General features: G+C 46.8%; 1 pseudogene; it reads left to right on the top strand.

Moving 5' to 3' along the window:
* The first annotated feature begins 17594 nt into the window (after window positions 1-17594).
* On the top strand, window positions 17595-22264 carry LOC127336750 (beta-fructofuranosidase, insoluble isoenzyme 7-like; annotated as a pseudogene).
* The last annotated feature ends 808 nt before the right edge of the window (window positions 22265-23072 follow it).

Below are 23072 nucleotides of genomic sequence, written 5' to 3'. Positions count from 1 at the left end.
TCCAAATAGCATACCAGTACAAGTACGGGCAATCTCTGGTCAGAGCTGAGGAGTTGCCTAATCTATCGACACAACTGCGAAGACTGCATAATTGGTACTTGGATGCATGTAAGGACGGTCAGAACTGGATCATGGTGGCAATCAAAGATGAGCACTATGGGCGAACTGACGTGATGAACATCGAATTTTGTGAATTATTTCAGTTATTCAATCAAGACGCCCTCGACAAATCTCTCGCTCGTTGCCTACCTGTCTCGTAAGTATTATTTATGTAATTAATTCTCTACCGCGGCTCGTCCATTGCATGCATATAACTATACTCTCACTATATTATGCAGAATGAAGATCCGTGAATGCCGCAAGGGGCGAATCTAAGATCTTGGGTTCATTGACCCATATACCGTGAATGGGTATACTGTCGACAACTCTCCCAAGGACACGGAGAATAACTTGGTATATGCCTTAAGGAAAAACTCATACAAAAGGGCAATACTATTTGCTTACAACTTCGCGTGAGTGTTACTGTCTTCACACATTAAATATTTTTCGCTTACTCCATGTGTTAAGTGTAATTGATGAGTTATGCATATATATATATGTGTCCGCAGGTTTCACTATATCCTGCTAGTCATTGAACCCGACACCGGAGTAGTAGAAGTCATGGACTCGAAGAGTAAACCCCTTGAGGCGTGGGGGGACATGGCTGATATCCTCCAGAAGGCTTGGACACGGTTCGCGAACAAGTCTCCAGGTTTACGGAATAAAGAGCTTCGAATAAAACCTGTACGGGTAAGTACTACTAGCTAGGTCGCGCATCTCTTTGATTCTAGTTTCAATACCATTATTATCATCCTTGATTATTATTTTGATTGAACTTTGTTCTCGTAAAGTGCTTGAGGCAAGAGGACGGGAATAATTTATGCGGGTTCTACGTTTGCGAGTTCATTCGCCAGAATACCCACCATATGACCAAAATTTTGGAACAACTTGATGTACGTAAACAACATTCATAACTTTATTTTATCACCTTGTGTTTCATTCACATACACATATATATATACTGACCACCGTACCTTCTTGAAATTATTAGATCCAACGGTTGCGGGACGGTCTTCTAGCAACCGAGCGTGTACGGGCAATTCAAGAAGAACTGGCGGGATTCTTACTTGAGCAAGTTATAGCTCCAGACGGAGAATACTATGTGCCCGACATCCAACATTGAATAGAAATTATTTTGAAAGTTGATGTAGACATATATATATATGCATGAACGTGTGTCACTTCGATCGATATATGTAATATAATGGTTTCCTATATATATGTGTCTGCATTATATTATAACGTGTTTCGAATGGAGGCGTAGCACGCGGCAGCGTTTTAGTGTAAATTTCCTGCCGCGGCAGAAGTTGCCGCGGCAGCGTTTTAGTGCAATTCCCTGCCGCGGCAGAGTCTGCCGCGGCAGGGAAGGGCACCAAAACCCTGCCGTGGCACAACCCTTTTGCACCGGTTACGAACCGGTGCAAAAGGTCCTCCGCCGGGCGCTCCACAGAGGGCCACGTGGCCCTTTTGCACCGGTTCGTATTACGAACCGGTGCAAAAGGTCCTCCGCCGGGCGCTCCACAGAGGGCCACGTGGTGCCCCCTTTAGCACCGGTTCGTAACTGAACCGGTGCAAAAGGGGGGGCCTTTTGCACCGGATTGTTTGCACCGGTTCACAATCCGGTGCATATGCCCCTAATGAACCGGTGCAAAAGAGCAGTTTTCTACTAGTGACACATACACACGGAGGGAGAAAGAGATGTGTGGTCCAAAGTTGTGTAGACCGGCATCTCCTAGATACTAGGTCCAAAATGTAGACTGTTACAGTTTTTTCTCAGTTTAATTTTTCGATTTGGTTTCCAAAATATGTTACATGAATTTTCTCAACATGAGAAAAACGCACATATGCACACAGGACAGGAGGGAGAAAGAGACACGGAGTAGATCATGCAATACGAACTCTGCGTCCCATCCATGGACAACTATAGAAGGCATTCTCCTTCTGCAGACGAGCTCCTACGATACGACAAGATTTGGGAGGCCATTAGAGAACATTCTCATTTTTACATCAAATTCGTCTAAATTATTTAGACGCCACGGAGTCTTTATTACAGATCGTCTCCTACATGCAGAGTTAGAAGATACTGTCCTTTTGCAGCCGACCTCATAAGATACAATGTCAAGTAGAACTTCTTCCACTACGTGTGTCGACAACTCGGCATACTCAAGGGTAACGTGGCAATCTTTCTATGTCCAGAGCATCTCGTGGGACCAAATGTGTTGTAAACCATGTTTGTTGTTTACGCTATACCTTTGTTTTCTTGCGAAAGAAAGAAGCTGATATTAATCCGGCAAAGTTACAAAGAGGTCCGCACAAAGATGGAAAAAAACAACGCACGCCCCTCTGCAACACAGCATCTTCGTCGACCATGGCGCCGTCGCTCCTTGTTTGTTGTTTACGCTATACCTAGCTGAGCAAGCAAACAAACATGATTCACATCAGGTCGTAATCTCGTTTGTATGTACTGTATCACTAGAAGTGTATTATCGCGGAGAGTCATGGATCATTACGGCAGGTCGGCAGCTCTGGGAAGGTTCAGAGTTGTACTAGTTCCTTTCACGTAACTCCATTCAATTAGTTTATTTATTTATTTCTTAACAGTAAAATCATTGAGCTGCGAAAAATAAAATTATTGCTGGCAAATTCAGGCAGACACGATACGACGTGCGATAGCCACGTTGAGTGGTACTGTCTGGGAAGATCAACTGACAAGGATCCATCCACGCGTCCCATTTGAGCAGCAGGAGCAACTTGCCAGCCAGCGCGCGTCACCGGGCCGACCTACATAGTACTTCAGCGGGCCGACCTACATCGTATCAGGCTGCGGGGATCTCATCTGCTCTCTGTTGTTCCAGGTAACCTTAAAAAAAACGCCTAAGGACATCTCCAATGGGGCTGACACAAATTGAACGTCCAAAGTGATCGCGCGCGTCCGTTTGCATCGGTCCATGGACACGAAAATGGTTATTTTTTTACCGCGCGTTCGTTTGCGCTTGGGGTGCCCCAGCGATCCGACACATAATATTTTTTTTCTTTTTTTATTATTTTTTCATTTAACCATAGGTAGAAACATTACACAAACTACTATATTATTTGAAACATGGTTCAAAAATTGCAAAATAAGGAAACCTAACTAATGTTGGCCTCGCGGGTTTCGTGTTTTCGCTGTGAAGAAAGAACACTCTCAGACACCCAGTCGTTCAAACTAGAAAATCTAGTTGGGTTCTGTGTGCCTTATGTTTTTTTATGCGCAGGAAGAATATACAGAAACCTACACTAGTGGCTTCAATTGGCCGGTGGCCATCTTCGCTGCAAAGAAAGAACACTCTGATAGTACTAGCTGTCGGTGTCCTCGTCGGACTCGTCCGTGTGGTAGTGTCTGCGGTAGGATGTCTTGTCCAACACCTTCACGATCATCTCGCCGACGCCTTCGTAGAGGAAGGTGAGCAGGCACCCGACCTCGAGGTTGTGGGCGCGGGCGAACTTATCCCACCCAGTGTGCTGGTACATCTTGCCCTGCCCGTCGAACAAAACCTCGACAGGCCACCGGCAAAAGCCGCATCTGGCCTGCCGCAACTGCAACTCGGCCGGCTGGGCGCCGTCGACGAACTCGGCGAACTTGTCCGACAACCGTTTGATGGCAAGGGGGTCCTCGTCGATGCGGAGGATGAACTCGAAGGAGCTCGCCTCCTGCGAAGATGACGACGGCGCATGCGACGGCGAGCAGCGGGGTGATGCTGCTCCAGCACGGCGGCCCCGGCCGCGGCGCCCGTGCTCGTGGCCACGATCGCCTCGCTGGGCACTTGGACCAGCCATGGATTCCCTCACAAGTTTGTGGGGGGGGGGCTACGGTGGAGGTTGTGTGGAGGCTAGGGTTTGTGCGGAGGCGACGATGAGGCAGCCGAGCGCGCCCCTCTTTATATACGCCAGAGGAAGCCGAGGGGTGCGACACGCTTGGCAACGGCATTATTTTCATTGGCAGAGGTGGGCGGCGGCCACTCGGCAGGCGAGGCATCGCCATTAACATGACACAGACTGCCGAAGTGATGCCTCGACGCCAGTACTGGTGCGCCTAAGAAGACGCATTGACCTAGGACGCTGCCAGGCGGGCCCTGGGAGAAGCGAGCGGTCACGCGGTGCGACCGCGCAGCGTCCGCCGAGACGCATCCAAAGGCCGCGTTTGCGTCTCCACGGACAGCCCGATCACTATGCGTCGGGCCGTTGGGCCTAGGTGCAGGCGCATTTTTCGATGGCGCGGTCGCAAACGGACGCGAAGCATTGGCCCGTTGAAGATGCCCTAACATCGCTTGCCGCGGCTACATAGGTCCCTCTCCCATCGATCTGCTGCCATATGGCCGACGACGAAATAGACAAACAACCAACGGTCCAGGTCTCGACTCTTCCCACTCAAACAGTCCAAAAAGAATAGCACTGAATCGAAGGTGAGTCGCTTGGACATGTGGTGCTAGTCCTATAAATTTGGGAGAAATTTGGAGACATGTTTGGAGATATCGAAGGTGGGACAGCAGAGCAACCACGAGAGGGGACCTTCATGTCCTTATTAGTACCTTATAACACGTGGTAGTACTGTGAAATCTCAAGCTAGACACGAATGTGGTTGTCGCTCGACCTTCTCCCGTGCATGTTTGTGTTTTCGAAATTGTTATGTTCCAGTTCCATGCTTTAATATCGTGTTGGCATGTTTTATTCAGCTTCATCAAGTTTTGGTATCTACAACGAACTGCCACGCAACAAAACATAGTGGTTTCTTGTATGGAACAAACGCCACTCTCCTCATGACATGGCATGCGGGCCAGTCCACACGGCGGTGGAAGATCTCACAAAAAACAATGGTTGTAACTCATGATATGTTAAATAATAACATAATTTAAAATTTATCCATACGTTTCCCTCGTACCAACGGTTCCCCACACATGTCCAAGCATACTAGTTTGATCGAGCCACATACAAGCCCGCAAGGGGAACTGTTTGGAAGAGCCCCTCTTCTTCTTCTTTTCCCCTTCCGCCTCCACCCTCTCTTCTGCTACCGCGCATCAAGTGGCCGGGTCGATCCCGAGCCTCTCCTGCCGGATTAGCTGGCCGGAGGTGACAAAGGAGAGACGCCGGAGTAGGTGTACATAGTAGTATTAGGTCCTATGCTAAGTGCTGGCGTGATGTCGTGGTTTGGCGCGATGCCGTAGGCTGGCGTGATGCCGGGAGGAGGCGGCCAGATCTCTTGGCCGGGATCTGGAGCCGATTGGTGGTCTTCTTCCTCGACGCGGTGCTCTTGTGGTCGGAGCCGAAGGCGTGCAGGAGGTGGGCGGCTAGATCCTCCACAAATAAAGGGCCATTATCCATGGCTTCGGGTGCCCAAGGTGGGAGCTGGAGGCTTCTCTTCTTCACTCGTCATGGTGATGAGGTAAAAGAGGAGTTTCTTGCGTCGGCCGGAGGGCTGCCTCGCAAGCAACAGGGGAGTGACGAAGCAGCTCCCGGGAGCACATCCACGGCGACCCCGGCTTGGTCGTCGCTCAACAAGGTTGTAAGGCAACCGCTCCCACCCTCTTCGTCGGTGACGGTTCCTTCCAGCTGGCGTTTGCAGGACATCAACTACCTCCAGGCTTACATGCCAAGACGGAGGCCCCTCTGCATCAGCGATGTAGTCTCCCGGCGGCTCACCCCAAGTGGCATAATCCCCGGCGGTGAGCAGCTCGACTGCGCTGCTATGCGAAGAAACGGTGGCTCTGGAGGTGGACCCGATTGCTTTTGCTTTCCATCTTTTAGGGTCCTTGGTGCAAAATGTTTGGACTGGTTTGTATTTTCCTTTTTCTTTGTAGTCCTCCATGTAATTGTGGCTCCACCATTTAATGAATGCTTCTAGGTCACTCTGGGACCTACCCCTGTTCAAAAAAAAGGGCCCGCAAGGGCGGACACAGCGCCCCTATCACCCGGCGCTTGCCTGGGCTTCGTCGCATGTGGCTTCATGCGCGAGAGCTCAACTGGTTAGCAAATTCCGATCAAGCTGGGGCAAAAATCGTGCGGCGTGGTCACGTTTCTGGGCGCAGAGCTGGCTGAGCGTGGTGGGCTTCGAAAGTTCTCTAAGGGCATGTACAATGGTGATGACTCAGCTATCTGTAAGGAGTAGTTATAGGTGATTTTGATGATGTGGAGAAAAGAGAATGAAGAGAGAGAGGGAGGCTGTCTGTAATGTTATAGACAGTCTGTAGGCTTCTTACAGACAGCTTACAGACAGCATTTTTGTTGTTGTATGAAGGGTGTCTATAACTTATACTCACACATGATTATGGCTAAAAATAGATAGCTTACAGACAGACCACTGTAAACACTATCTATACTACTGTGTATATATGATATGGAGTGCTATTACAGACACCATCTGTGTAGACCATTGTACATGCCCTAAGTAATGGGCACGGGCGGTTGGGCCGGAGCTTGCAGATACGGTTTGCTTGCACACTCGGACGAAGCCATTCGGTCAGCTATGGCTTGATGTACCAAATTTTGATTCCATCCCTGTAAGGGAAATATGGTGTTGCCCCCCGGGGTAGTGCCCCCCTCTCGGTGTCGTCCGATGCAGCATGTAGATTCACGCCCTGTTAGCGAGGCCAAACTTAATCTACTGACATCTCTGCAAATCACGCAAATCACCTGATACAGCTAGCTGTCCACATGCCCTTGTTTACGGAGGTTTTGCATATGTTGCAGGTGGCTTTCTGCGCCTCTGACGTGAATAGCAACCTTCCTCTGGTTTAACAAGGCCAGCAGTCAATGTCTGTTGGGAGCCCTACTTCAGTGCTCCCCCCTAACCCCAAGTTTGAAGGGGTAATTTTGCCCCGCCAGTTTTTTTTCTTTGGCCCGTCAAAATCCATATCCAAGCCCCGTATACCTATGTGTATGCATACCGTATGTGTACTCTACGTCAAAAAAAAAACTGCACGCCCCTACCTGACGACCCAGTTCCGTCATTCGCGACCCACGTCTTGCATACGCGAATTTTGGAACAGCCACGGAGGAATCTCTTCTCCTTGGCGGCCAGGATCCGATCGATGCTGTCGTACGCAGCTGCTCCGCCGGCACGCATCGGGACGCCGCCGTACGCAGCCTCTCCGCCGGCACGGATCGGTTCCGCAACGGCTGCTCCTCGCTACTCGTCGCGATCCTCGGTGATCACGTCGCCGCTCCAGATCCGCCAGGATCCGATCGCCGCCGGCTGCTCTCGGTCTCTTCCTTGCTAGGGTTTCCATACCCGATCGTATCCAGCTCCGCGATGTTTCGGTCTCGCCCTCGTCAGCGCACACGTGCAGGTGCAGACGGAGCGAGCACATACGTATACGTCGCGTATGCATACGCGTACTGTGTGACCAGGCTGTAAAGGCTTTCTTGTGGGTTCTACGTACACCATACAGAGTGCGAGTTTACCATCGTGCCCTCCAGTCCGAAGGGGTATCGGAGGATCTTAGCCGTCCTTGTGTTTCACAGACTTAAGTTTCGACTTGGGGTGGAGCACCGGAGCAGAAGTGGTCTGTTGGTTCGAATAATTATGATTCACTCGAACTTGTTGGTAGAGTAGTTGTGATTTACTCCAACATTCTGGTTGCCGCGCGTCCTTGGTTGTTGGGCTTGGTTTTTTTCTTGTGATGAACTTTGAACATGAAAATCCATGTCTAGGCCACACATGATTGTTTTGGCATGCAATAGTCATGCATGCGTCCTGCACTCAGAGTATTATGGAAGGTAGAGCCGGCATGCATGCATGCATGTTTATTGTGTGCAGATAAGAAATTAAGTGATGGTCTACCCAGTCCAACTAATTGTCCCTCTCTTCTAATTCATGTATGCATGCCTCTTTTTGTCTCGAGAAAGACGAGGAGCAACACGACGACTCAACAAAGAGACACCGAGCACGCAGATGCATATACGTACGCCGGGGTGCACTTCGCATGTACGGTATAGCTCATAGCTGTATGCAGTCTGGAATTGAGGACGTGGAACTTTTTGGCTGAATTTCTCACCAAGATGGCATACTCATCAGACAAAATTTATATACACATTTTATCATTTCAGTATATTGGAGTCTCCTGTGTGCAATATACGCACTAGGCAGTCTACTAGTGTGTACCACGGAGGCCATCGTGGCGGGGCACATGGCTTGCTACAAGGCCGACAGGGATGTGGCTAGAGCGGCAGAGGCAACTGCGGCCAGAGCATCGTCAGGCGCACCACTGTCATGAGGACGCGGCTGCCACCATTTGCCGCTCGGAGGCCTGCGCTGGCCGCCGTCGGATGAGCTACGACGGCGTCTGGCCATCAGAGTACGCCGGCGGCCAGTAGGCCGCGCGACGAACGAGTACGTACGGCTGTCATTGTTTAGGTTAGCTCTCTGATCACGCGACGGCGAGTATGTACGGCTGTCATAGTTTAGGTTAGCGAGTACGTACGGTTGTCGTAGTTTACGATAGCTCGGCTCTAACCATCTCTATAAAGATGTTTTTTTTGCCAGCCAATATTAATGAAAAACTTTTTTGCTTAACTCTTGGCAGGCCCGGATAACTTCTGCTCAGCAGAGCCAAGCGGAAGGGAAGCCTGCACGGTCGAAAGCTCATGCCCACCTAAGAACATGCATCCGTCGGCTCCAAAAAAATACCAACGCGTGCCAACAACAGCTTGAGACTTGCAACCTCTTCACGAGAGGTCGCTGCAGGGGCTCCAGATCCGGCCGTGGCAACATTAGAGGAGGTCGGACGGAGGAGATCGGTGCGGCGGCGGCGCACATGGCCGCAGACGCGGTCGCGATAGCCCCATCGCGCTGCTTCACATCACTTCGGTTTTTTGCTTCTTATATCAGTTTGAATGAAATTTAAATTGAAATACAAACTAAACTAAATCGGCGGGAGCCACCACTCGAGCGTCATCGCTGGAGAGGTCAACACCATTGCCGTCATCGACAGCGAGGTCTATAGCCTCCCGCTGCCACCATTGGTATCTGAGAACACCAGTGTTGCCCTCCTCTCGGCGGTTCCTACCGGCTTCTTCCGGCGCCATCGTTGATGTCTTCACCGTTGGCGCCACCTTTTGTCGAATATTTTTTTGACAACTTAAAACGAGTTAAAAACTCATTTTAAAAACCAGGATCAGATGCTTCTAGGTGTCAAAACGCACTGTCCGGTAAACCGGGAATCCACTTTTGATCTGGTTCGTATGCTCCCGGAGTTTCAGATTACATGTGAGAAAATTGTTACGAGATGCTATCGGATACCTTGTTAAGTGAATAAGTGGTCACTAGAGACTATTTGTAACAAGCTGCTCCCGAAGTTGCTGGTATGTGCAACTAAAATTTTAAGTCGCTGGTCTGTGCAACAAATTTCTCAAAAGTCGCTGGCCCGAAAATAGAGACACCACGTTAATCCACATCGTCATAAATATTTTTAACTGTTAAATCTCTAATTTACGGTTAGGATTTAACGAGAAATTACGTACATTTTTTGTTCACCCAGACTGACTTTCGTGCGTGTCAAATAAATAAATAGAAACGTGTAAACTTGCTACAACAGGAGAGTCCACGCATGGATCGTGCACCTGGCCGGAGATATGCCAAGAAAAAAGACATGCGCTCACGCCACTCCATGCAAAGGGGCCGCACGGTAAAATATATACCGATCATGCTAATCAATAAAATTGGTCGCTATATATTTGCCTACCGACACAAATATATTAATGCAACTTTTTACCGAAAGCATCGATGTTGTATCAACAAAAACCTATTTCAAACAGTAATAACAGCGGACTGAAATCGTTGTACGTACATAAAAGTAATTAAGCAATAACGATGTGATCTACGCTGATTACAACATTCTATAAAGAGAAAAAGGCAAAACATCCGACCGTCGATTTGAAAGACACTTTTTTTAAAAAATAATATATTACAACCACTAGACTTTTATAACTTTGTTGAAAAGTGTTATTAGACTTTTGATCGGTTAAATCTATTTATGCCTATCACATGCCTTTTAGCATCGTGCGCACATCCGGTCTGGCCTAGCCTTAGCACATTGTATTGCGACTACTGTCGTGAGAAAAATCAGCCAGGCAACTATCCATCATTATTCCTCCCGCTAGAATGGGCAAATCACACTGCCACCGGCAGAAAATCAGCAAAGAAAATCAACTAGGCAACGATCCATTAGTATTCCTCCCACTGTCTTGGGCAGATAAGCCAAACAAAAAATACCGCATGAGCGAGGGATCAATCCATTGTATCAGCCAAGCGCGCTTTGACCTTCGACTCGGCGGCAGAAGTTCATTGGTTTCCGTCGAGGATGCTAATCATAAGGCATTATTCCCATTGACTCCACTACCAATGAAATTGAAAGGTGATGGCTTGATTAAGCTATTGGCGGACGAATCAGTAATCATAGTAGTGAGGAGGCAAAGCAATCAGCACTTTGATAGGGTTCGTTTTCACCCTACATGCAAATTTGATGTCTCAACACATTACATGGTTATAAAGAGCTGAAGTTCGGCACATCTAGGAATTATAAATTATGGCGAGAAAATTAAGGTACATGTTTGGCTGGACGGTTACATTTGAAGAGCTGAAGTTTGTGCGTATAGGGAATATAAGTTTTTCATTAAATATTAAGGTACATGTTTGAAATAGATGCAATAAATAGATATACTAAGTTAATTAATTTTCCATGCTTAGGTATTTGAAGCCACATTTTTCTGACCAGGTGTAAGAAAAAAAATACATTTATTGCATTTCAATACAAATCTTGATTCCAAGGTTCAGGAATTTAGCCCCTCGAAGTTACGACAGGAGACCTTCGCGTTGGGTAGTGTATCTCAGTTAGTTATATGCCTCAGTGATTCTTTGATCATACTTTAAATTTTGTTTGAATTGGCTTCCTCTTATTGTCTTTTGGTTATATCTTTTATGTATATTTCAGTTCTAAAAGTTCGCCGAATATTTAATTAACTACTCCTCAATTTCTTTGGTCATGAGTATGAAATAATCTGATTGAATATTGAATATAGCTCTAGATACATAGACACTCTGATTTCTACTTATGTTCCAAAATACATCCCCCAAAGTGTGATGTCGGACATATCTATTTGGCTACTAATTCAAAGATTTCTCATTTCTTCAATAAAAAGTATGCATTAGGTCCATCACTCAAAATAATTTTACAAAAAGTCACAATTATTTTCATATGTATGGTTGCAATTGTTCAAAATCTAAACGTCATCTACTTTTGAATGGGCGAAGTACTTTCATTAAGAATTTTGCCATCGGAAAAATCAAAGTAAGGATGGCAAGATCATGAGGTCACTGCTTACCTCTACTATGACATTGAGAGTATCAAAACAATGAGAAATAAAGAATGTCATGAGATTTTCTCTTTTGAGCAATCGATATCATAAGATTTTTACGTTCAAATGATTGGTAATTTTATTGTTTACTTCTTAGTAATATAATCATATACACAATTGTCAACAGTTTATCTTCGAAATATCTCGATATCGAATATGTCATGTATTTTGTAATATAGTCAGCATTTAGAAATAAATAATGAATATGATGCCCTTGCAACCTTGCTAGTTCTTATAAATTAATAAAGCTTGGCAGGTTGTCTCAAATTTTTTTTTGGGAATTCTAATTTCGGTCTGGCTCCGCTCTGCTCGCACGCAGGAAGCCAGCGGTGCGGCATTGTTTTCCTTTCTTTATCCGCGCCTCCCTTTCCGCGTATGCAATTCCTGTTCGTTCTTTGCTTTTGATTTTCTTTTAGATTTGTGTAGTATGTACGACGTCCTGCTAGAATATTTATCCAACGTCTTTTAATAACAACTAACAACATATTAGACCTACAGAATATTTATTTTTATTTATTTCACTGCTAACATTGCAAGTAGAAATTACAATGAGAAAATGTTATGCGTCTAAAAAACTGGTTCCATCCCACAAAAACGAATAATTTTTTTAAAAAAGATCAGACAATTGCTTTACCACAATAGAAAGTTAGGTGCAGATGTCCATACACCTCATAAGAAAATTTTATGCATGATGATATTTATCTCATGATTCATCATTCTCATATTCGGCAAAGTCCCCGGTTGGGACAGCCTCGTTGTTTTCCTCCTCGTGTACCGGCGGTGCCTTGGGGGAGCCCTTCGCACCTGCAAACGAAGTAAGCGGCTAGCCCCGTGGTTCGTGTTTTCGTTGCGACTGCGAATCCGTGCAGCGCCTGCATACCACGCGTGACATCCTCGCCGGGGGCGAGGGGCCCGTCAGAGCAAAGGTCTCTCTCGATGCCGACGAGGGCGGGCTCCGGCGTACCGAGTCCGTGTGCCAACACATAGCGACCGCCATGGCCACGCCCTACCACGCTTGAGTAGTTAACCGGCCACATTGGGTGGCGGGGATGCCAAATCTAGAAACGACGTTGATGGATTTGGCAGAGACGCTCGGAATCGGCAGCTGGAGGCGACATCGATAATGGGATACTGGCAGTTTGTGCCCCGTAAAATCCCCCGTCCCCCTAAATATATCGATCGACCGGTGGGATTTTCGTGGTTTTATTTTTTAAAAGGGACGGCCCGTTATAAGGGCTCCGTTCGGGCCTAAAAAAACATCGACAAACTGTAAACCATAAGAATTTTAAAGGGAAGAGGATTTTAAAGAATTTGTTAAAGTTGCTCTTATTCTTGTCTGAAAAAAAATTAGTTGCCTTGCGGTGCGCCCAGGCTTCAAGAAATTCCTGGGTCCGCCTCTGCAAGCCCGTGTTAATAACATGCATCTACCAATACACACAAAAACATACTAAAAATGCATCCCATAACTCATGTCATATAAAAAGTTGACCATACAAGGTATATAAATATGATCATAATCATGTAGGAGAGAGATGATCATGCTAGTTCTAAACATGATAGTAGGGAGAGATGATCAATGTAGTCCACAAACTCTTAGTCCTGAAGTGTATTACTCTATTCTCATCATGATGAGAGATAGGGAAGATGTTGGAGAGGTCATTGGTGCAATCGGGAGAAGCTCCGGCGGCATTTACCCCTCCAACCTTGTCGATGGCAAAAAAAATATGTCTCGATTTATGTGTTTTTCTCTTGGCGTCATATTTCTTGAATAGTCATAGAAACATAGGTTTATATAGTTTGGTCAAACAGATGCGTGGACCTTGGATGGAGGTTGATCGGATACTCGATGCTCCAGATCACCTCCATGGTGCGTCTGGCATAGTTTTAAAAACCTGACCGGACCGGCGGTTGAACCGGAAAAACCCGGAACCAGGGCCTTTACCGGTCTTTTAGGCGCACTAAACCGCTCACGCACCTGACCCGGTGAAAACCGGACGAACCGCGGCTCAACCGGCGGTTTTGGAAGAAAACCGGGACAGTTGAATCGCCGGTCCAACCGGTAGAAGCATTAGTCCGCGGGAAAAATAAGGTGCCGAAAATAGGACTCGATCCAGCAACCTCAATCAGACCTGACCACCGCCTACACCAACTGAGCTACAGCTGCCTGACGATTAAGGAATACAAATGTTTATTTTATACATAACTAACACGATAGGGCTTTCCTTTTCCCGTTGCATGGCATACCTGCATGTTACTATACGCTGAATTTGCTGCCTTTCAGCTTTGCTGAATGCAAAAAATGAAATACAAGAGTGTGTGTTAGGTGCTTGGCTGTCTTAGACGCGGCAAAGTTCCCAAGTTGTTGACTACTTTGTGGATTATTATGCAATATTGCAAATCTAAAATATATTTGTATACATGATTTATTTTTAACTGTAGTATTTGTAAGTAAAAATAGATTACTCTATATCTTAAAAAACCAGACAATGAATCGGTAAAACAGTGGTCCGACCGGTAAAAACCTAAACCGAAAGCCTCACCGGTTCGGTCACCGGTCCGGTGGGTTGCGCCCTGGGGTCTTCTAGATGCCTCGGGTGGCTCAGAGTCTATGATTTCGTCTCGAAGTCTTCCTTTTCCGTAAATAATGACATGACAAAATCCCTAAATTATTTCACCTCTAGAGGGTTTCTAAAAGTAAAAAAAAAATACGAAAAATAGGGGTTTCCTATTTTCTAGAGAGTTAGATATCAAAGTAATGAGATTTTGTGGGAAATTCAATAAATCATTTAAAACATTAGTAGTAACTTCCAATGTATTGCCAATATAATGGATATTGACATAATGAACATAAAAATACATGGATATGTTTCTGAGTATCAATATGTCCCAAATTTGTGATGGTCATTTTGATTAATGACATATTTATTTTCTTACAGTGAAGTAGATACATTTCGATACATGATTCTCAGTTTGTCCTTTGAGCGGTGGCTTTTGAGAAAATTTCCATATCAGATATATAAATGAGAACTCAAACAAACAAAAATACATGATAAACTAAACTACATGTGATCGTCGTCTGGATCCAGTGACGTCAACTTCATCATTCCATCTGCATCTGAAGGGCGGCATTATTTGCATCCGAAATCGTCTCCAGTGTACTAACAAATACTATAGCAAATAGACAATCCAGGAGTCTTCTCTAAACATGAAGCCAAAAAGTACAAGAATACAAGATGCTAGATCTTATTTTCTCGGCAAAGGGTAATTTATTAATATCAAGATAATACTTGCTACAATAGATCTGTGCAACAACATGGTGTCTAGAACAAGGGTGATCCATGGAAAGCAACAATACCGACCAACGTTTACAGCACATCGAATATGAGAATGGTTCTTCAAGAAAAAACGCCTCGAGGAAGGGAGTCATGTGCAAGTGCAACCATTGCCGAATCAAACAACTTGTGGCCAGATCCTGTGTTTTATCCCCAAATGTTAGTTCTTAAAAAACTACAAATACTGCCTTCACCGAAGAAACAAATTGAAAATATCATCATTGCGAGGTACAACCAATAAAGTTTAGACCTAGGTCAGGGAAGCGGATGTACAACCTAGCCACCCAGGTTCAAGTCCCCAGTGACGCGGATTTGGATTCTTATTATATAAAACAAAATCACTGTATGGACATCCCCTACCGTATTCCTTTTAAAAAAATAGACCTAGGAATTTTATCCCGGATCTCAAGAAAAGGTATCAAGAAAGCAACACCAAAAGTAGTCACATTTTCTAAATATGAAGGGACCAAACTGTAACTGGTCCCGTGACAATTTTTTTACTCTATAAGAACTTTACAATTACAATAAAGGGAGACAATGCTACATAAATTCGGTGTCATGGCCTCTTCATGTGATGCCTCTTCATCCAGGATATAGGTAAGATAATAAATCTTCTTATGAGTTACTATCGTCATTTTCTAAAACTCAATAGTTTGCGCCAAGGCGATAAAACCAAAAGTGTCATACCCGACCTCTTCATAAAAGTTTAAGATAGACTTTTCAGGTGCGGCATAAAGGATAAAGCGACTTAAGTGGACCGAGGGATCAGTACATATATTATGCCGACATCTTTGTTAGGTGAAAACCTCCTTAGCTACTACCTCCACTTGAGGGGCTATTAATCCAGGAGTCTTCTTCCAACATGAAGAATAAATGAAAAAGATATTAGGGCCTTGGATCGAAGAAGCATAAGGTTTCCGATTTAATTCTTCCACCGGTCGGAATAAGGAGAAAATAACAACTCAATAGTTTGCCTACGCCACTATTATCGTGCCTTTGTGAATTTCTTGGTTTACGGTAAAGTCTCTATCGCAGCAACATCACGTAGTCATGCCATCTAAATTTTATGCTTCACGTAGTAGAAAACATATGAGTTGAGTGAGATGTATAGATATTTACCAATGATTTAAGCTAATATCTAAAAAATATTTGATATAAATACTATATGTGTTTGAATCCACTTTAAATATTTATTCATAAAAATTATTATATACTACAAATATTGATTATTTTTATTGAATGTATTGAGGGCCTCGAATTTTAGGTTCGCCCCGGGCCTCCGAAATCTCAGGACCGGCCTTGGCTAGATGTTCGTCATTATTAGCATACAAAAATGCCTCTCATGCTAAAGTAGTATTACAGAACATCGGGAGAAGTCAAGCTTGCAATAAACTTGGTGACATAGAGTAGACTTGAGGGGCTATTAATCCAGGAGTCTTCTTCCAACATGAAGAATAAATGAAAAAATTTTAGACCATCATTTTCCCAGCAAGGGGTACTAGTATATTACTATCAAGAATATCAATTACAACCGGCTTTTTGCAAGAACATGGTATGAAAAGCTAGTCAAGACACCAAGGATGCAAAGAGCCAAATTAAGCAGGAAAATAAGAGCATCGGTGATCTGCGGGGAGCAGTAACGTCGGCCATCCTTTTATGACGCGTGGACTGCAGGAATGATTTCTTCAGAAGCAACGCCTCCAGAAAGGGACCGACGCATAACGGTTGTTGTTGCCGAGTCAAACCACTTGAGGGCAGGTCATGGGTTTTGACCCTGGAAATCAAACCCGAGCAAACTCCAAGCAGTGCATTCAATAGATGAATAACCCGAAACCAACACAATAAAGATTAGACCTAGGATTTCCATGATGGAGCACAAGACCGGGTACTGGAAAAGCAAGACAAAAAATGAAGTCACATTCTCTATGCGAAGGGACCATGTACAACTATAACGCCGAGCACATCTCCAGGGACCTGAAGACTCGTTGTTGCTTGAGCGCTACCTCAGCGCAGAGCTAAGAAACAAATATGATTCACGTCGACCAGTAGCGTAATCTCGCTTGGATCGTATCATTAGAATAAGCGTGTTAGTACAAGTCAGTGATGAAGATTCAAGATTCTGCCCAATCCAGGCAGCTCTCGGAGTACGAGTTCCTTTGACGCAACTCTCTGCAAGCCGTTTTCTAATCTAAACAACAGAATGATTGAGTTCCGAACACACAAGTTAGCAAAGGCCATGCAGAAAGGATGAGCGTCCGGGAAGATAAACTCGGGTCCAGCATGGCGGGCATTAATTAATTAACAGATATTAGGAATGGGGCTGTAGTATATTCATCAAGTGGGCAGGATCCATGATTCATCCATGTTGGCCAGCCGCAGATTTCACAAGGCAGTTTAGATTAGTCAAAATGGGAAGTATCAAACACTATAGTTTATGATATCACCCCTACAATGCATGGTAGTATCATAATGTGGTAGTATCATACTTTCTTTATATTTACTATAGTATTTTGTAGAATCTCAATGCAAATTTATGTACATGATGTATATTTGCCATTAAATTTTCTAGTTTTACGTGCTATGATCCGGTATGATACCACTTTCACCTCTCTTCTCATTGATTGTAGTGCCACGTCACCAATACTACCGCCGGCAAAGACCAAGGTGTCCGTTTGTTTCGCGAGGCCCTGCCAGTAGTGGATGCCTAGTCACTCACGCGTCCGCCCTGTCGGTCTGATCTGCCGCCGGATCATATTTGTCGTTTGATTAAGGGCGGTGGCCGCGGCGGCGTGGGATCTCAATCCCATCTGCCGGTCGAACCAGGAGCCTGATTGGTCGGGCGACTGGCCGGTGTCCTCCTAGGAAATGAAGGAAGGAAGGAAAAGAAAAAGTATTACTACAGTAGTTCTATATGGAAGCCCAACCATTATAAATGCACCCTGAGGCGGGAGAGCAGAGCAACCACCCAGCCGTTTGCCTCCATCTGGCTCTCGTCCCTCCCACCCGCTCTCTTGGTTGGTTGCCATGGCAGGCCTCCGTCTCGCCGCGTGCGCCGCCGTCGCCGTACACCTCTGCCTCCTCCTCTCCCCGTCCGCCGCCCTCCGATGGCTCTCTGACCCCAAGCCGGAGAGCGCCGCCACCGCCGGCCATGACAGCTACCGGACCGCCTACCACTTCCAGCCCACGGAGAACTGGCAGAACGGTAGGAATTCCCGCTCCCCTGTTCGCTCCGCCCAGCTGCGGATTATTCATTCATTCGCCTAACCTGAATCTTCTCTGTGCTTGCTGGTTGCTTGGGATGGATGGATATGGATTTCATGGCGCTGCTCAACAGATCCGAATGGTACGCGCAGCTTTCTTTCTTTCAAATCTTTTCTTCATCGGCATTTATTATGGGAGGTCGCCATCAGTCAACACCGGACGTTTATCCGTGGATAGATTTACTTCCTTTTCCGGGAAGGGAATTATCCATATACAGTATACGCGTAGATAGATGGTGGGGAGGTCCTGAACAGGCCGGCAGATCCTTGTGTGGCCCGCTGCGGTTGGACGGTTTTGGTTTGGCGCGCGCGCGCGCGCGCGGCCAAGTGTTGCTCCGTCCGCCAGCGTGCCTCTAGTAGGACGCTGTACTATATGCGTCGGACGTCCGTATCGTGTGCACTGATGTGGCTGACGTGACGTGACGTGACCTCCTCGCCAAAGCTAGTGTTTCTTGTTTAAAAGTTCACTCAGACAGGACAGCTATATTGTTTCTATCTCCTGGTCTGGTCGGTTGATTAAAAGCTAATACTTTTGCTCGACTTTGGCTGTTAAGACAAGAACATGTTAACCAATTTGATCGCCAAGAGTTAGACTAGGTTTAACAGCATCGCATGCATGCAATAGGAGGGTGATGTCAGCCTTCTCTTCCAGTGGGATTTTTGCTCAGTTGGAAGCGGGGCTTTTTCCCGTCCGGTATTTTTTTCCCGTCTCTAGTATTTCCGAGATTTCATTGGAAACCGGTTTTTCTAGCACCCACCGGTATCAGAAGATATCAGCCAGTAGTTAACGCTATTTGATCATTTTCTCAGAATTTACATGATTTTAATAAATTTTGGGCTAATTATATATATTTTCTTGAACAATCTCATTCGGTATTTTTTTTTAGAACAAGAAAAAGAAAAGTTATCTTCCCTTAACTAAGAGATGATCTCTTAAAAAAAGTACTAAGTCCGTCCCATATTACAAAGAGTTTTGGATAGGCTTATTTTCCTACCCATATAATTATTATCTTATAGTATGAAAAGACTATTTTCTTTTACACCATATATCTTCCCTTAGCAAATCATTTTCTTACTAAAAGTTGATCAATTTTTATTAAATGTTAGGGACGATAATAAGATATACAAGTAGATGCACTATTGGTAACAACTGTACAACTCTTTTCTCCAAACATGCGTTGGTTTTTTCTTAGTTTCTATCTCCTGGTCTGGTCGGTTGATTAAAGTTATACTCTTCCTCTCCTAGACAAAAGTTAGACTTCTGTTACTTATATACAAGAACAGGACTAACCAATTTGGTTGGCAAGTCGGACCAAATCTACACGCATATATCGCATGACAAGCGTTGGATTTTTTCTTACTTTCCCGGCCGTCTGAAATTCTACCAGGAATGAATTATCGGACGTCGCCGTCGGTGAACACTGGATTTTATGGTTATGCTTATCTAGATAGGAAAGCGAGAGGAAATCCTAGATAGGCCGGTGCTCCCGTTGTGTGGCCCGCAGAGATACGGCGGTTCGGTTGGTTCAAGTGTTGCTTGCTGCTTGCCTCCAAGCGTTGCTTGCTTCTTGTCTTTGCGTCCAAGATGTTCGCGTGCGTGCGCGACGTGACCTCCTCTCCTGCGTCGTGGTGGTTGATTTAGTCGCTACTCTACTGCACTTGAACTTTACACATTTTGACCGTTTTGTTCAAAGTTATGATGTCATCTCTAAGTTAATATCTCAAGATTTTTCTCGAACCTAACAAAAGAAACTACTTATCTCCCAAAATTCTATACAAACATGGAATTTTGACTAAGATGAGACAACTCCCTTTGCCGGTAGTGATCAAACGTGCTGCAATTGTAACAAGTTTTCTTTGGCCATGAACGAGTGCTGATTTTTGTAAAATGAAATATACGTAGTTGGAGAGCACTGAAACAGCATCATTTTATAATATACCACACTTTTCTTTACATCTCTATTATTTGCCACATGACCACCACCTGTCATTGTCAATGACAGGTGGTGGTCATGTGGCAAATAATAGAGAATCAAAGAAAAGTGTGGTATATTATAAAATATCCCACAAAACAGAGCACCGGAACAGAGTGAACTAACGGTTATTTTTTCCTTTGAATGTACAGGGCCGATGTATTACAAGGGCGTGTATCACTTCTTCTACCAGCATAACCCGTACCGGGCCACCTGGGGCAACGGCAACCTCTCCTGGGGTCACTCCGTCTCCGTCGATCTCATAAACTGGTCCGCCCTCGAGAACGCCATGGACCCGGACTCCTCCTTCGACATCAACGGTTGTTGGTCCGGCTCCGCCACCTTCCTCGCCGACGGTACCCCGGTCTTCCTCTACACCGGCATCGACGCCGACAACAACCAGGTCCAGAACGTCGCCTTCCCCAAGAACGCCTCCGACCCGCTCCTCCGCGAGTGGGTGAAGCCCAGCTACAACCCCGTCATCGCGCTCCCCGACGACGTCGTGCACGACAACTTTCGGGACCCCTCCACGGCCTGGCTCGGCCGCGACGGCCTCTGGCGCGTCGCCGTCTCCGCAGGGCTCAAGGACGGCACGGGGTCCACGCTGGTCTACCGCAGCAAGGACTTCCGGCAGTGGGAACGGAACGCCGAGCCGCTCTACTCGTCGGACAACTCTGGCATGGTGGAGTGCCCGGACCTGTTCCCTGTGGCGGAGCCCGGCGACCAGAACGGGCTCGACTACACGCCCTCGAACGGCGCGGCCGTGAGTTACGTACTGAAGCAGAGTGTGATGGTGACGCTCAGCGACTACTACGTGCTGGGGAGGTACGACGACGCCGTGGACACCTTCTCGCCGGTGGAGGCGGATAACGACTGCCGGACCTGGCACCGCTTCGACTACGGCCACGTCTACGCGTCCAAGTCCTTCTACGACGCGGGCAAGAAGCGGCGCGTGCTCTGGAGCTGGGCCAACGAGTCCGACCCCGAGGCCGACTACCTCGCCAGGGGCTGGGCCGGCGTGTAGACCGTCCCGAGGAGGATCTGGGTGGACAGCAACGGGAAGCAGCTGCTGCAGTGGCCGATCGAGGAGATCGAGACGTTGAGGAAGACGCGGGTCGGGTTGCTGGGAACGGATATGAAAGCCGGCGGCATGAACGAGATCATCGGCGTCGCCGGCGTGCAGGCGGACGTGGAGGTGGTCTTCGAGGTCCCGTCCCTGGAGGGCGCCGAAAACCTCGACCCCAACCAGCTGCTTGACCCGCAGAGGTTGTGCGGCGAGAAGGGCGCGTCCGTGCTTGGCGGCGTCGGCCCGTTCGGGCTGCTCGTCCTGGCCTCCGGCGACCTGCAGGAGCACACCTCCGTCTTCTTCAGAGTGTTCAGGCACGAGGGCAAGTACAAGGTTCTCATGTGCACCGACCTCAGAAGGTACAGCAAAAACAGAGCACCCGCAAATTCTGAAGCTAAGCATGTGCATCGACAGCAAAATCATACGTACTAACAATCTTCCTGGAAATTAACTTGGGCAGATCGACTACGAGAGCCGACGTGTACAAGCCGCCGTACGGAGGGTTCGTGGACATCGACATCGAGAAGGAGAGGAGCATATCGCTAAGGACACTGGTGAGCTCTTCGTCACAAACACAGCATAGATTCAGACACTCGATTATTTGCATTGTGAAAATGGAGTGCCAACATGTGTTCTATCCTTGCAACAGGTTGACCACTCGGTGGTGGAGAGCTACGGCGGCGGCGGCCGGACGGTCATCACGGCGCGGGCGTACCCGGAGCACGTGGCGACGGCCAACAGCCGCCTGTTCATGTTCAACAACGGCACCGGCGCCGTGAAGGTGTCCAAGCTCGACGCGTGGGAGCTGGCGCCGGCCAAAGTGAACGTCCCGGGCGACGGGCTCATCACCGCTGGCTCCTCGATGCACCTACGCGAAGCGTATTAGGAGGAGATTGTGATTAGTAGTTCGTTCGGTGGATGGCCAATTGTGTAGCCGATTGGATTTCCTGGCCTTACGGCCTTTTGGGGTTCATTTGGGGTAGTAAGTACCTGTCAGGATAGTAAGTACCTGTCAGGATAGTGCAAGTAGCAAGAAAGAAGAGTAGTCCAAGAGTGTTTGCTGATTAACACATGTCAGCGAACAGTCCGCGTCGTGTTTATTCTGTGCAAAAGAAATAGAGAAAGTACATATGTTCTATGTTTTCATGCCCATCTCTCCTATTTCCATATCTTCACCGTCTTTTTCTCCCTCCTGTCTCGAACTAGGGTAGGCAAATACGGTTTGACTAGTTTCACTGGTTTAGGCTTAATTTATTATTTTTAACTAGATTGGAAGTTACTCGATTTGGGAGGGAGGAGCGACGAGACATCGGCCGCCCGGTCCGCACGGCGGTGGCTGGCCAAAGCAGGTGCTTGCGTTGTTCCCGAATTGACAAAAAAACTGACACCTGTCGGTGCAAATTTGCTGACGTGGATTGGGACCCACTTGCCAGCTCACGTTACGAAAATGAAAAATCTACAAAAAAGAAAAGGAAAAAAAGTGGAAATCTGGACTCGCCTCCGTCGCAAGCGCGGGAGAAATCAAGCTCCGCCCCGCCAAAATGCCATGTCCGCCCGCGCTTTTGTGTGTCTGGAAACAACTAAGTGCGGGGATTTTTGGTTGGATCGTTCCTGTGCGTTGGATGTGCTTTGGATGGCTGATAGTGGTTCAAAGTCACCGCTGAACTTTTGAGCAGGACGTTACTGAAGCTGCGTCCGTCCAACCCAAGCACTAGAGTTTTGGGTGATTGGTTCCTCTCAAGACCCAGACAGGCAGTCTCAGTGTCAGCTCCAAAGAATGCATAAGCAAGTCTAGCAGGCCCCGTAAATGCCGCCGGACCCGTGTAGTTCCGGCCGTTTACGGGCTCTGGGCCAAAACGGCGAATTAGCAGAGCCCGTAAACGGCTCGACCCGTGTGCCGCGAATACAGGCCCCCCCTCCCCGGCCCGTCTCAATCGGTACAAGTACAGGCTGC

Source organism: Lolium perenne, chromosome 2 (assembly GCF_019359855.2).
Source record: "Lolium perenne isolate Kyuss_39 chromosome 2, Kyuss_2.0, whole genome shotgun sequence".
In the NCBI taxonomy this organism is placed as follows: Eukaryota; Viridiplantae; Streptophyta; class Magnoliopsida; order Poales; family Poaceae; genus Lolium; species Lolium perenne.
This window is presented reverse-complemented; position numbering and strand designations above follow the sequence as displayed.